Here is a 15,470-nt window from a genome sequence, read left to right as displayed (position 1 = left end):
TATCTGAGACCTTCGCAGTATCCTGGTGATTAAGTGATGCAGGAAAACCTTCTAAATCCCGACACTTGCAGATAGCGGTCCATACCCTGCCTAATCAATCATATCTAACATGCAACTAATACTCCTTGAATATCACAGGTATTTCGGCATGCTGAGATAATGTATGTTTTATAGACCGTACATCACAGCCAGCCAGTGTCCTCGCTAGAGGTAAATAACATATCTGAATACTAGAGAGAATTAATTCAATGGTCATACTCGTGGTGTGGTAATGTATAGTTAATGCATGCAATATACACAAGGTTACTAAGCTCATCCTGCGACTTGAAAAAACCAAAACACTGCTATTGTCCCTCTTGGACCTAATCTGCTGGAAGCGGTAAGGGTTGGTCTGCTAATGATCATATCCAAAACCTTAACTAAATGTAAAAAGCATTATAACAAGGACCTTACAGCGGGGAAACAATGTGTCCTCTCACTACTTTGTCTTATGTCAGCAATGAAGATGTGCTGGAAGATGCTCCAGCCTAGATCAAGGTTAGCATCCTGGACCACTCAACCGCTAACCTCCTTCCGCCATCTTGAATGAGGGTCACAAAGTAAAAACTCAATTTGGAGGCTAAAGGGGGCTCCAATCCTCGCTGTCACAGCAATGGCAGTATCTAGCCAGTAATATCTGTCACATACAGGTCAAGGCTGTCATGGCATAGTAAACATTGACCCACTAAGTGACTAACGTTAATCTGTTTGTGATTGAATTACTTTCTTGAGTTTGTAATCAGCATACAATCCACTCAATCAATACCGTATTACCAGATACACCTTAGTGAAATAATGCAACTGAACAATACAACAATAGTGTGCCAGCGTCACTAAGCAATCCGCGGGACATTAACACACTTGAGTTTATTTGCATATCTGAAGGTGTCCAGCTTTAGCAAATTGCCAGAGACAGGTCTACCCCTAACTCTAAGTCAGTGGTGATACAAGCTTCCAACACTTGTAAAGGAGATACTGAGGTGTTTGTCAAAAATATCTCCCAAGATCAGACTGTAAAGACTCTCCTCATAAGTGTCCCTATTGTTATCAAGACTGGATCATCCCCCAGTGGTGATCCATCTCTCTAGACACATCATGTATTTATGTACATAGCTGTGGGCACATATATGCTATCGCCATTCATGTGTTCAATATCAACAGTCTTTGCAGATGATAGATGTTGTTCAGATCCTTTGTGGTGCTTTTAAGTAAATCAATTTGCCTGCATTCTCTTAAGTTCAATTGTTTAGAAATGTTTCCACCTGTCAAATAAGTACTAAACACCTCCACAACTTTCTAATAGATCTAATTTTTTGTTTCCTTGCTTGTAGTGTCATACTAAAGGAGCAGAGTCCACCTTGCATTTAATGCAATTCCAGTGCTGTCATTTGACCAATTGGTATGTCTTTCCCACATATACTTTGTTGCAAAGACATTTGATAACATAGGTTATTTTTTGAGTGTTACAATTATAAAATGCCTTCAATGTGTAGGATCAGGAATGGGATGACAGTATCTAGGTATACATGATATATCTAGTTAAGAGAACTGCCACATTTCAAATCGCATTTGACAATCCCACATAAGGTCATTGCATCACGGTGGGTTCTAATTTCCAATGGGCCTACCAGGAAGTCCCTGATATTTTTGTTTCTTTTGAACACAAGAAGTTGGGCTTTGTTGTGTATCTCTGATTAAAGGTATTGTGTTTTTTGTTTTTCTTTTTGGGTTACTGCCTGAATTGAAAGTGCTAACAATCACTATTTTCCTCTGAGCCGTCGTCCTAGTTTTGCGCGTGAGTTACCATTCCCTAGGACAAAGCTATGATGTTTTTAGGGCCCTAGTGATGATTTTCTTGAGGTACCCTCTTTCCATCTTTCATTTTGAGGTGTTCATCTTCTTTAAAGCAGCTCTTCTTGAGAAAATAACTCCTGCTTAGTCTTAGACTGATCAAATGGCAGATTATCCCTCAGAGCTCGCAAGTGGTGACTGTTGTACCTTAATAGGGCATTTGTGTCAGCTGGCATCTTGCACATCTTTGTCTGGTGTCTGGAGTAGTTCTAGGTAGTTGATTTCAGTCTTGCTGTTGTTGGCTGAGAAAGAAAAGTCTATGCTCTTGAAGTACTGGGTATTTTAGACCCAGCGGTGCAGGGGCACACACCCTATGACTTCTGGGTTTCTCCCTGTTCCGGACCTACAGAAACACAGAGTCTTCTGGGTGAAGTCAAAGAATCGTTTATTGGCTGCAGACCAATGACAGGTATCCTAGAAGTACAACAGCGTGTATGTTCTCAGGAGACTGCTGAAAATCATAGGAACGGACTTCTCCTTAAGTACAAAATATCATGCTCCAGGCACACATTCCTTGGTTTACAATATGGCCATATAAAGGTATACATTACAAACGAAAAAGCAGAGTCATGATGACCATCCCACATTCCAATTCGGCCAGCCCACAATGATTTACACAGTAAGGTTCAGATCCCACGTTTGATGTAAAGAGACCCCCCAATAAACATGAGCATCTCCTGTTTTGGGAAACAAGTCATAAAGCAGGAACAAGCAGGTGTGGAAGAGATTAGCCGGGGGATTGTGTAGAATGAAAGGGCTTTATGATGGGTCAAACCCTGATGCTAATCACAGGTGGACGGAGGAAGGGGAGCTCGTGAGACCGGTTTGACCCAGGGCAGCAGAGCCAGCTGCCCAGGTCACAGAGAAGTCAGAGGGGAAGCCCATGTACTGTGAGGCCCGTATTTACTCCATTATAGCCTATGTGAGGGCAATGACAAGATGGCCACTGTTTCCAAAATGGAACCCGCGTAGTGGAGCAGAAGAACGTGTACACAGTGCATTCATAGCTAGAACGATATATAAAGCACTCGTACATGCCGCATTTACCATTTGCGGTTCGCTAATACCAAGATAGACAGGGGTAGGGCCCTGTCCCCTACGCGGTCCCGAATATTAAAGTACGACAGACCCTCCTTTTGCCCTTACATAGGCAATCACTATACTCATCTTAATCCGAGTCTAGGTCAATGTTCACGAAGTCATGGAGATGTTGCTGTAGCATCATCCTATTACTTAGCTCGTCCCTTGATACAGGTTTCCTTACACATAAGGTAGTACAGAGGCCACATATCGCAGGAGCACACTGTATGCACAGACAGAACAGGAAAAGAATGGCTAAGATCATTCCAACGACCATCAGAACTTTCCAACCCCAGGCAGATATCAATTCCCAGAACCACCCCACCAGTGACCAATCTCCCTTATCCACGTGTATGGCTTCAGATATTTTATGGAGTTTGGAGATGGCTTGATACACTGTTGGAGCATTATCTGGTATGAAAATGCAGCAACTGGATTGGATGACCTTGCATACCCCACCGCGGTCTGCAAGAATAACGTCTAGAACCATGCGGTTCTGCAGAGTCATAAGGCGATCCGCTTGGAGCTCAGCTGTCAGATTACTAAGGGCACCAGCCGTTACATTGACAGTGGATTCAACCACACGTGTCAGCTGTCTCAGGTTCCTACTATTGACCATAGGTCCCCAAAACGGCAGGAAACCCAAGAAGAAGTCTCCCGCTTCCTGACCGGCAGTATCCTCCTTACTAATCACACCTCTCACAACTCTGGTCTTGTGATAGTCAGAGGCGGCAGTAAATGTCGGCGGTAGCAAGTTCGCAATATAACATGTGCCCGAGAAATCAGGGGGCAGCCATGTATATGCTCGGTCATTACAGATGAAATATGTGCCCTTGGCAGCTAGAAACGCAGGGGAAAACTGTGACGGGAAGGTGTACGTTTCAGGACAGTCACTTCTTCCCAGTTGAGCTCTAGGATTCTGACCATTACCCTGTAAGCAGAACCGACCCATGTGGGGTACGACCCAGATTGGAGATGAGATTTTTCGCTGTCTTTCACCCAGACTAATACTATACCCCGTCGCGTTCCATCCTACATAAGGTCTCAGCTCTTCTTTGGGAATGGATGAGTATGCATCAATATCTCTACTCATATCGGCAACTCCTTTCATCAAAGCCTTATTATTGGTTATAGGTCTGATGGAACGCGGTTGGCGAGGGGAGTATGTATCTAGGGCATAGAGAAACATGGTTTGGAATGCCCATGACGATCCATTGTAACTGTACGGTAGCACCAGGTAGGGAATACCTTTGTTAATGGTATGTGGCATTAACCCACACACCCAGCAATTGGTCGTATTCATTACTAGTTGGTGCTGGTGCAAGAGTTGGATAAACGAGTTATTTACAAACTCTGATCGTCTGGTCTGTTCGTGCTCAGGCAAAGGGTGAAAAGAGTGAGAGGAGGCAGTAGAAAGAGATATAGGCTGTTGAGTGGGTTCAATGGGCTTTTGAGCGGAGAAGAACACAAATCCTACAATAAACATTATGATACTACATAGTGTAAAAAGGCACAAAAAGACAAAACATTTACTTTGCACAATTCTACACATTCTTGCATTAGAGTTCATTTCCTCAATCGGTCTCTCCATCTTAAAAAACTCCATCCTCTACTCGGGCCGCTCGCGGTGGATGAGTTTCTTCTGCTAAGGAGTACGCCTGTCAGTCCAGGGAAACGCCCTAGACTAACCAGAACCGTTGACCTAGCGTCTTCGGCCTGTACCCCAAAGTCTTGGCACCGCGACCCTGCGGCAGAACCCGGATGGTGGTTCGAAAAACAAAAATCAAGAAAGTCCTTCAGATGGGAGAGCAAAAAATGTCAAAAGGGAAATAGTGAGGAAAATCTTTTTGTCCATGGGCCTTGGTCTCAAATTATAGCGAAGGCGGCCAGGTGCTGTTTGGTCTTGAAACAAAAGTTCAGGCTCAGTGGTGTCCAGTCGATTTGATGGTGGCACAGTTTCTTGCAGAATATTGTCACTCTCTTGGTCTGAAACTGTGTCTCTTAAGCGTGCGTCACTGAATGGTACAAAGTGAGGTACAGTGTCTGTCTCAGAGTCGGCGATACCCTCCTTGACCCACTGGTCATATGGCAGAGGCAAGGGGACTATTTTGCAGTGGGTACCATGGATCCAGTGCTTCTTCCCTTTCACTCGCACTGCTGATCTCGTCGACAGAAGAACAAGATGAGGGCCGATCCAGCGAGGCTCGTCGTTGCCCTTACGCTGGAAATTCCGGACCAGGACCCACGAGCCAGGGTTGATAGGGTGTCCAGGAGGTTCAGAGGCTTGGGGAAGAGTATCATGTACCTGTTGGTGCAAAACACGCAGTTTAACAGTCAAATCATACAGGTAATCGAGTAGTACTGGATGCTCTATCTCACTGAACTTCGTAGGCCTCGGTACACCCCATACGTTGGCGGGACGGCCAAAAACGACCTCGTAAGGACTAAGTCCCACTCGTGAGTGTATGGTCATTCTAGTGGACAGGAGTGCTAAGGGCAGAGCGTCAGGCCATTTAAGACCGGTGCTCGCCTGAATTTTGGCCAGCTTGAGCTTTAAGGCTCCATTGTAGCGTTCTACTAGTCCAGCTGATTGGGGGTGATTTGCAGCGTGGAACTTCTGCTTTATCCCTAGCCCTTCACATACATTCTTCATCACTTTACCCACAAACTCACTTCCATTATCACACCGTACCATTCTTGGCATCCCAAACCTAGGGAAAAATTCCTTTACAAGGGCTTTGGCTGTGGATAGGGCAGTGTTATCTTTCAGAGGATAAGCCTCTATCCGTTTTGAGAAAGCACAAACAACCACCAGTACATATTTCAGGTTGTTGCATCTTTCCATGTGAATAAAGTCCAGCTGCAAAACTTCGAATGGACATGATGGGGGTGCAAAGTGACCAGCCGGAGTTGGAGTTCCCCTACCAGGGTTGTACTTCAAGCATACTATGCAATTCTTGACCACATTCTCTGCACACTTGGGAATCCCAGCATTCTGCCATACTGGAGCCAACAACTTGCATATACCTTTCGTACTGATATGTGCCATTCCATGTGCCATAGTAACCACTGGAAGCACATATGCATCAGGCAACAACCATCGCCTATGTTCTGTCAGATCAGTCCAACAACCATTCTCATCCAACTTACCCATACTTTCTCTCCACTTGCTTAACTCTTCCTCTGTGGCTTCAGCCTGAAGCGACTTCACACTCTCTATTGTGTTCTCACACATCCCAACATCATTAACCCATCTTGCGGGGCCTGCAACATACATTCTAGTCTTCACATTCTGTGCCGTTTCTTTCGCGGTCTCATCAGCAAACGCATTCCCACGTCCAACATCATCTGTGACTTTCCTGTGCGCACTGCATTTCATGATCGCAACTTGCAACGGTAGGGTCAGTGACTCAAGGAGATCATTCACCAACTTGCCATTCTGAATTTTAGCTCCATGCGACGTCAGGAACCCACGCTCTTTCCACAAACGCCCAAAATTATGAGCCACGCCAAAGGCGTACTGGCTATCTGTGTATATGTTCACTCTCATTCCTTCAGACAACACACATGCTCTCGTGAGGGCGATTAATTCTGCTGCTTGGGCCGAATTATGTGGCACTCGTGCAGTTTCCACGACCGTGTGCAAAGTCGTGATAGCATATGCAGCAGTCGTGTCACCATATGCAGCAGTCGTGTCACCATTAGGGAGCTTGAAGCATGAACCATCTACCCATAAAGTGCCATCACACTCAGTCAGGGGAGTATCTTTTAGATCTACTCTCCCTTTCGTCTCTTCTTCTGTTCTGAACAGACAATCATGTTGCTCAATCTCATCTGAGTCTGCTGGAATTGGCAACAATGTAGCTGGATTCAGCGTATTACATCTTTTTATGTGTATGTGATTCGCTAACAGTGTAAGTTCATAACCTGATAATCGCGCACTAGTCAAGTGTTGTGTCTTGGTCCTATTTAATAATGTGTCTACAGCATGTGGAACCATAACAATCAATGTATTGTCCATTACCAAACCAGCAGATTGTCGGATAGACATCGCTGCAGCAGCTGTCGCTCTCAGACAGCTTGGCAATGCCCTCGCTACAGGGTCCAAGGTTGATGAAAAATATGCGCATGGGCGCGGTCTGTCGCCAAAAGGCTGTGTTAACACTGATAATGCGCATCCATCTTTCTCATGAACATACAATGTAAAAGGCTTGCTGTAGTCAGGAGTGCCCAACACAGGAGCTGAACATAACGCATTACGCAATTCCACAAAACTTTTCTGGCACTCTTCAGACCATGGGATAGGATTCGGCGTGTCTTTGCATGTTAAGGCTAATAAAGGCTTTGCCAACAAAGAAAAACTAGGGATCCAATGCCTACAGTATGAAGTGATGCCCAAGAAAGCACGCACTTCTCTCTGTGTCTTTGGCACACTCAACTGTGCAATGGCTTGAATTCTTTCTGGGGTCAGTTTCCTTCCCTCCTTCGATAAGAGATGACCTAAGTAGGTCACTTCTTGTCGACAATATTGCAGCTTAGAGAGAGACACTTTGTGATGGAAAGCGGATAAATGGCTCAACAGTGACAATGTGGCTTCTTTACAGATCTTCTCAGTATCCGCAGCGATTAGTAAATCGTCCACGTACTGAATCAGGATAGCGCCACTAGGTAGAATAAGTGCATCAAGCTGCGCTTTCAAAGCTTGACTGTATATGGATGGACTCTCACAGTAGCCCTGGGGAGCGCGTTTGAAGCGGAAGCTTCGGCCTCCCAGACTAAAACCAAAAATGTCTCTGCTCTTTTCTGCAATTGGGATGCTAAAGAAAGCATTCTTTAAATCGATCACTGAAAACCATACAGCAGAGGCTGGAATCATCGTTAACAAGGCAGTTATATCAGGGACAACTGGAAATTGTGGCACAACAATCTTATTAACCTCTCTAAGATCAATCACAAATCTGTAAACAGGTGGCTGTGAAGGATCCGTCCGTTTTAAGACAGGTAAAATCGGACTATTGCAAACGTTGCCTCTTGTCTCTTCAATCACACCTTTATTAATCAGGTCGCTGACAATGTCTAACAATGCTTTCTGGCCTTCATTAGAGATTTTGTACTGGGGAATACGTGGCAGTCTGACATTAGCCTTTAAAGTTACCACGTATGGCGGTATCTCCAAGAGGCCCACATCATTGGGACCAGTAGCCCAAAGGGCATCCGGAAGGGATGACAATTCAGGCGGCATTGTATTTTTAGACAAGTACATCGGGGAAATCACTTTCTTGCCTAATGTAAGTTGTACTCCTGAAGGAGAACAATTCAGTGTAGCGTGCAATCTTTTCAACAAATCTAATCCCAGCAAATTCTCACCACAACCCGTTGTTAGGATCAGGGGTGCTTTCAGCTCACAAGGTCCAACAGAAAGTGACATGGGACTAGAAATCGGGTTCCTTACTGGGGCGCCAGAAAAACCTACTGAAACATTTATCTCGCCAGACAAAGGTGCGCCAGGAAGTTTTGAATGCATGATTGAACTCTTTGCAGCACCAGTATCTAGCAGAAAAGGCTCCGTTACATTTGCTGTAGTCACCTCAACATACGGTCCACTCTGATCCACTGGCACTGAAACAACTCCCTCTCTTTGTCTATGGCTGTCCTAGTAATCATTATTCTCTGCATCACCGTCCTCTGCATAATAATCATTATTATAATACTGGGCCGTATTACTAGTCGCGTTAGCTTGCTGATCAAAACTATTGATGGTATTTTGAGGCGGCAGAGGACGCGCGTTCTGGGGAGCATTTCCACGCCCTCTGCCTCTAGGAGCTTGCTGACCACCCCTACCTCTTGCGCCATACGCATTACCGTTCCGCTGCATTAATTTAGGGCAACTATATTTATAATGACCTTCCTCTTTGCAGTATGAACATTGGTTGGGACCTACAGGGACACGTGGTTGATAATACCCATTCATTTGCTGGTTTGTCTGAAACTGTTGGGGTTGGTGATAGACACCTTGGGGTTGCCTATAATTATTACCACCTCCACGTGGCGGGTAGGCCTGCTGTAAAAGGACCTTTGTCTTCAGTTCCTTCGTTTTCTTTTCTGTTCTATCTTTCTCGTCCTTATCTCTATTTTCATAATACTGTGCAGTAGCCAGTATTTGCGCTGAAGAAGAAACAGCCCAGGAACTCTCTGAATCTTTTAACTTTTTACACAGGTCAGGAAGTAGATTCTGCACAAACTTATCCACAAATAACCGTTGGCCACCCTCAGTACTCATATCCTGCCCACTGTGGTCAATAAACGTTTCTTCAAACCTAGTAAAGAAGTCTGACACTGTCTCATCTTTCTTCTGCTTGCATGCAGATAACTTGTCCCAATTTACGCGCATCGCAGGCATTATTGTCTTCATATACGTGATGATTCTACCAGGCAGTTCAGCTACTAAAGGTTCTGGTTTCGCACCACCAGTTTGTCTAGCATCAGCAGCAACAATGTTGGCCCATGTATCCCCTAGTTCTGCATTGTGATCTACATTACGAATTGATCCCCATAGAGGCTGTGGAACAACATTGCCAAACAACATGTCTATATCGGCCAGATTCATAATGCATGACCCTGCCGTCTGTGACAACTCTTTATAATAACCTGCTGGGTTCTTACGGGGATCAGATAAGGACTGCTTAAGCGCTAACACTTCAGAGCGCTTCCATGGAACATGCACCCAAACACGCTGGAAATGCGCTGCCACAGCGGGGTTACCACCGACAGCTGCAACCGCTTCCTTCCATACCGGGGGAACTTCTCTCATAGGGTATTGTCGCGCTTTTGCCTTTTTCCCCACAAGGACCTCTTGTTCAAACAATGACTGTTGGCAATCGTCATTCCTAAGTGACAATACAACCGCAACTGCTTTATCTACTTCGCGGTCCACAATTATACCAGTTCCAAAATCGAACCTCACTCTACACAACTCCTGCGGGTTCGGATTTTTACCACTATCCTCCAATTCTTCACAGAGAATTTCGCACATTTTCTCAAACACATATCTCTGTTTAGGGGCATCCCATTGATGGAAAGTGTTGACAACTGATTCCACATCATAAAGTGAAGGAAAAACGATCCATCTACGCGCCATGTGATCTATTACCTTTTTCTCATCGGGGTTAGGCAATTGGCTGCGCAACTGCTTACGCTGTACACCAGGAGTTGCACCAGATGACCCAAAGAGAGGAGACATTAATGTAGTAACCACATTAGCTAAGCGCTGTCGCGCTGAAGGAGAAGCTGAGGCGAGAACAGGGGGAAAAACAGAGGGAAGAAAAGAGGATGTAGAGACAGGTACTGGAGTGGTGGAAGGAAGAGTGTTAGGGGAGACAGTTACTGGATTAGGCAAAGTCGCAGGAAGTGCGGGGGCAGTTGGAAGCACAACTGGCGGCGCTTGAGAGGGCTGCGCTACAGGAATAGGAACTGGCTGCAAAGCAACTGGCGGTTGCGGCAAGGCTTGCAGTATATGCACTGGAGGCGGCATATTTACAAGCTGGGGAGGCGCCGTGGCAGTTTGAGCATACGGGGGTGGCGAACTCAACAAATGTGACATCAAGGGATCTTTCTCCTTTTCTTCTGACTCATCCTGCTTAGAATGTGGCAAAGCTGTGTAACATTTGTCAATCCCTAACTTACGCTGCCTGTGCAATTGCTCATTCATTTGCTCCTCCTCATTGTCTTTAAATTGTACAGCTGCTTGCATTACTGACATACCTCTCTCTCTCTTATTCTTTTTCGCTAACTTAATTTCCTTCTGTTTGGCTTCCTTTCGCCATAAGCGGAAAGAGTCAAACATCGCCGGCCGGGCTTTCTTCTTAAACAATTTAATTTCCAGATTATCTAAAATATCAGTATCGAAACTACCATTTTGGGGCCATTTTAAAACACCATCTTTCCTGGTGTAGTGGATCCACACTTCGTTATATGCAATGGGGCCTACGCCATGTTTCACATAGAGCTCATAAGTTGGAGTTCCAACCGGAGGAACCGGACATGATTCCTCTAGCTGGAAATCTTTTCCACAACCCAAACAGAATAATCTACCAAATAGTCCAGAACCAGGCATCTTCGCTCACTAGTCTAGATCCAAACGTCAAAGGATTATCGATTACGATAGCCTCGTGAATACACGAGTCCTCTGGTTTTGGCGTTTGCAAACTCCAAAGTACCAATTCAAATGATCCCGAAGGATACCAAAACAAATGGGAGACGCTCCACTTATACTTAACTGAATATTGCTGATCGATGGCGTCACCAGAAGACTCTCTCGATTGTTTCGCTCTCTCAAACTCGTCAAGGGTCCAAAACAGGTCGATTAATCAGGGCAGCAGTCCTTCGTAGCCGTCGGGACGCGGAGAACCTCGCAGAAAAGACTTTCGGACCACGTCGACATGCAGGGGTCGATGAAGTGGCGGCCTTCCTCCGGAATTTCCACACGAAGCTCCTCACGAACCTCTGGCTTGGACTGGTACCGCTGAAATCGTCCCGAGTTGGGCGCCAAACTGAAGTACTGGGTATTTTAGACCCAGCGGTGCAGGGGCACACACCCTATGACTTCTGGGTTTCACCCTGTTCCGGACCTACAGAAACACAGAGTCTTCTGGGTGAAGTCAAAGAATCGTTTATTGGCTGCAGACCAATGACAGGTATCCTAGAAGTACAACAGCGTGTATGTTCTCAGGAGACTGCTGAAAATCATAGGAACGGACTTCTCCTTAAGTACAAAATATCATGCTCCAGGCACACATTCCTTGGTTTACGATATGGCCATATAAAGGTATACATTACAAACGAAAAAGCAGAGTCATGATGACCATCCCACATTCCAATTCGGCCAGCCCACAATGATTTACACAGTAAGGTTCAGATCCCACGTTTGATGTAAAGAGACCCCCCAATAAACATGAGCATCTCCTGTTTTGGGAAACGAGTCATAAAGCAGGAACAAGCAGGTGTGGAAGAGATTAGCCGGGGGATTGTGTAGAATGAAAGGGCTTTATGACGGGTCAAACCCTGATGCTAATCACAGGTGGACGGAGGAAGGGGAGCTCGTGAGACCGGTTTGACCCAGGGCAGCAGAGCCAGCTGCCCAGGTCACAGAGAAGTCAGAGGGGAAGCCCATGTACTGTGAGGCCCGTATTTACTCCATTATAGCCTATGTGAGGGCAATGACAAGATGGCCACTGTTTCCAAAATGGAACCCGCGTAGTGGAGCAGAAGAACGTGTACACAGTGCATTCATAGCTAGAACGATATATAAAGCACTCGTACATGCCGCATTTACCATTTGCGGTTCGCTAATACCAAGATAGACAGGGGTAGGGCCCTGTCCCCTACGCGGTCCCGAATATTAAAGTACGACACTCTAGTTATTTAAGCTAGCCCATGAAATCTAAAATCTCACCATCTTCACTATTCCATAGTAGGAATATGTAATCGATATAGCATTTTCAAGATGTTATTTTGTCTGTGAGGTAATTGATGTGTGAGACACATGGGGCAAAGCATGCCACACTAGTACCTTTATTTGCTCATGGTATTCATGCTTAAAAATAAAATCATTCCTATTCAGCTCAACTTTGGCCAAACCTACAATGAATTCAAAGATGTCCTTGTGCTGTTAGAGATAAACCTATACCCTTTTGGCATTGCCTTGGGGAATGTGTGTGGATTTTAATTTGACATCGAGAGTCCCCTAGATGTCCTGCTGGTTGCAATATGCCACATACTCTGCCGGTTGCAATATGCCACATGCTCTGCCATTGATAAATTTCATGCTCTCTTCCATACAAGCCAATTTTGGGGACATCTTTGATGTAGAAATCTGCAAATTTGCACTGCTTCCTGGACCTATCTACACCTCGAGTCTATGGGTCTCACAGGTGGCTTATTTTTTTCCTTATCTATGTTCAGTAATGAATAAATTACAGGGTTACTATGGAAAGGTCTATTCAATAAAACATACTCTTGTCACTAATAATCTCTGCTCCTAGGGCTCTCACTCCACTTATGTTATCTTGAATACTCTTAAAGGGATTGGCTGCAGGTTTCATAGAAATGCTAACACTGCTGGATAATGTGGGACATTATGTCTCCTAGTCACTGGGTTTCTGTATTAATAGGGTATCACCTTTGTAAACCAGATTGATCGTTTTGTCCAGATTTTGGAATAAGGTGGTAAAGGCATTTGTTCATTCTTGGGTATTTTGTAAGGAATATATTCCGTTCTGTGTTTAACTTTCAACTGTTTCAGGACTGTTTGTACCAAGCACAATGATTTCTGCGGTCATTAAATGTGTGAGGGTTTGAAGTATGGAGGACAGTAAAAGGCCAGTCCCTGTCTCAATGGGGGGGCTGCTTTATCTTTTGAAGTACTGTCTGAATCTTATTGTCCTAAGAAAGTGAAACAATCCCCCCCCCCTAATTCTAAAGTAATCGGTATATTTGTTATCACAAACCTTAATTCTCTGCTAAGTGTCTGGTTCTCATCATGACTCAACACATGCTTTGAGATGTTAAACGTTGGAGATTCATTATTTCTACTGATAGTTACTCCCCGTTGGTTAATATTTGGGCTCCTGCCATACTTGCGACCCCTCCTTCTGCTCCTCTATCTCCCTTGCCTCTGGAGTCTCTTGGCTATTCGAGCCTACCGAAGATTCTGAGACTGTACTCTTCTTGCATGTCGGTGGAGCGTTGGGCCCTGTTGCGTAGTAGTATCCAGGTACGGGTATGCAAATTATTTCTTGTAGCATGCGATAAACATTTCAACCTTATTGTTTTTTCTTTCCAATATTGAGTGGAAATCAATGATTTTAGCAGATTATCCAAGACTGCTTCTTTCAGTCACACTGTCACTCTTGATTTTATTTTCCAGGTCAATCTGTTTCGGGCTATTCAACTCTTCTAGAGCTGTGTCAATGCCTAAAACCATCCAGTAATGTGAACAATGGTTTCCAATGTCACAGAAATGCTTCTTAAATATCTTGCCATGTGTGAAAATGACTTGTATATTTTTGACTTATTACCCCCATGGGATAATATCAGCCTTCAGACACTCAGTAAATGCTTTATCATATATTTCAGTTCTCACTGCCTTCTTGAATTTCTCCAATTAAACTAAGTCTGTTCAATTATTTTTCACTGACGTGACCCTCAACCTAAAAAAGGAATGTCTTCTAATGATCTTAGAAGTTTACTCTTTGGTGTATGACAATGTTTGTTACTCCATACTAGAGCACGTAATGCCAAGGTTTAACTACAATGCCTTGCAAATGACAGTCTGCTCAAAACCATACACATACATTATGCCCACAACGACCAGGGTAATACTACTAATCAAATATTATTTGACGTGACCCTTAACCTAAAAAAGGAATGTCTTCTAATGATCTTAGAAGTTTACTCTTTGGTGTATGACAATGTTTGTTACTCCATACTAGAGCACGTAATGCCAAGGTTTAACTACAATGCCTTGCAGATGACAGTCTGCTCAAAACTATATACACACAACAATATTCCCACAATGACCAGGGTAATACTACTAATCAAATAATATTCCATGGGGGCTCCTTTAGATCAATACTTCGTTAATACCTAAGATGTAATTAGATGAATTATGTCTGAATGTTCCCATCATGTCTTGATCCATTACATGGCATTGAAAATCGGAACAAATCAACTTTTTCTTTATGTTCCTGACTTGTCATTTTGTTTAACTATGCAGTATGTGCAGTGAGAACTAGTGCTAAGAAAGTGAGCATATATACCGAAGCAAGAAATAGATAATGTTGAGAACCCAAAGCAGTTGTGTTGGGAGGACAATAGTCAAAGGGGGACCCTGGTCTTCATGCATGTACAGGGTTGCCTTTGTTGTATACAAAAGCATCAACTTCAACAGGACTTTGTCCAAAAGACTATCGACTTTGAGAGGACTTGCCGGATACAGTCTTCAATGTTGGCCTGCTAGAGGATACTGACTCACATTTCAGAGACTAATTCAGAAGGTAAAGTCTTTGAATGGTTTGAGCTGCTTAGCATATCTGACCTCAGTCTCATTGCAGTTGGCCTGAAATTGCACATATGTGCCTGTCCATCATGAACAGTGACTTCAGATTGTCAGTTTACTTTTTCTTGCTGCTTTTTGCTCAAACTTTAAATACTCAACATCCCATTATTGAATGTAATCATTTTTAATTGTTCTAAAGATTGAAAATGTGTTTCACTTTTAGAAATTGGTTGCAGTATTTTCATTGTATTTCTTAACTTAAATATTTTGGTACTTCTAAATACATGTGTTGCTTATCTTTAAGTTAGGCCTGTCTGCACAATTCTGTAGCTACCAAGGGTTGAGTCACAGTTTATTTATTTAACCTTTGTGTTCACCCAACAAGATTTTCACTTATTTCTTTGAAAGAACGCTCATCTTCCCCAACTAACTTATTTTCTAACCA

At 44.0% G+C, this 15,470-nt stretch overlaps 1 protein-coding gene across 1 annotated transcript in view; it reads left to right on the top strand.

Moving 5' to 3' along the window:
* Window positions 1-1,418: 1,418 nt before the first annotated feature.
* Window positions 1,419-15,470, top strand: part of RIOX2 (ribosomal oxygenase 2) — a 766,429-nt gene continuing 752,377 nt past the window's right edge. The window contains exon 1 of the mRNA XM_085622446.1: window positions 1,419-1,438. The gene's annotated coding sequence lies outside the window, so the exon portion shown is untranslated. The remainder of the gene's footprint in view (window positions 1,439-15,470) is intronic.

This window comes from Triturus cristatus, chromosome 8, assembly GCF_964204655.1.
Source record: "Triturus cristatus chromosome 8, aTriCri1.1, whole genome shotgun sequence".
In the NCBI taxonomy this organism is placed as follows: Eukaryota; Metazoa; Chordata; class Amphibia; order Caudata; family Salamandridae; genus Triturus; species Triturus cristatus.
Note: the sequence above shows the minus strand (reverse complement) of the source record. Positions and strands in the feature narration are given on the sequence as shown.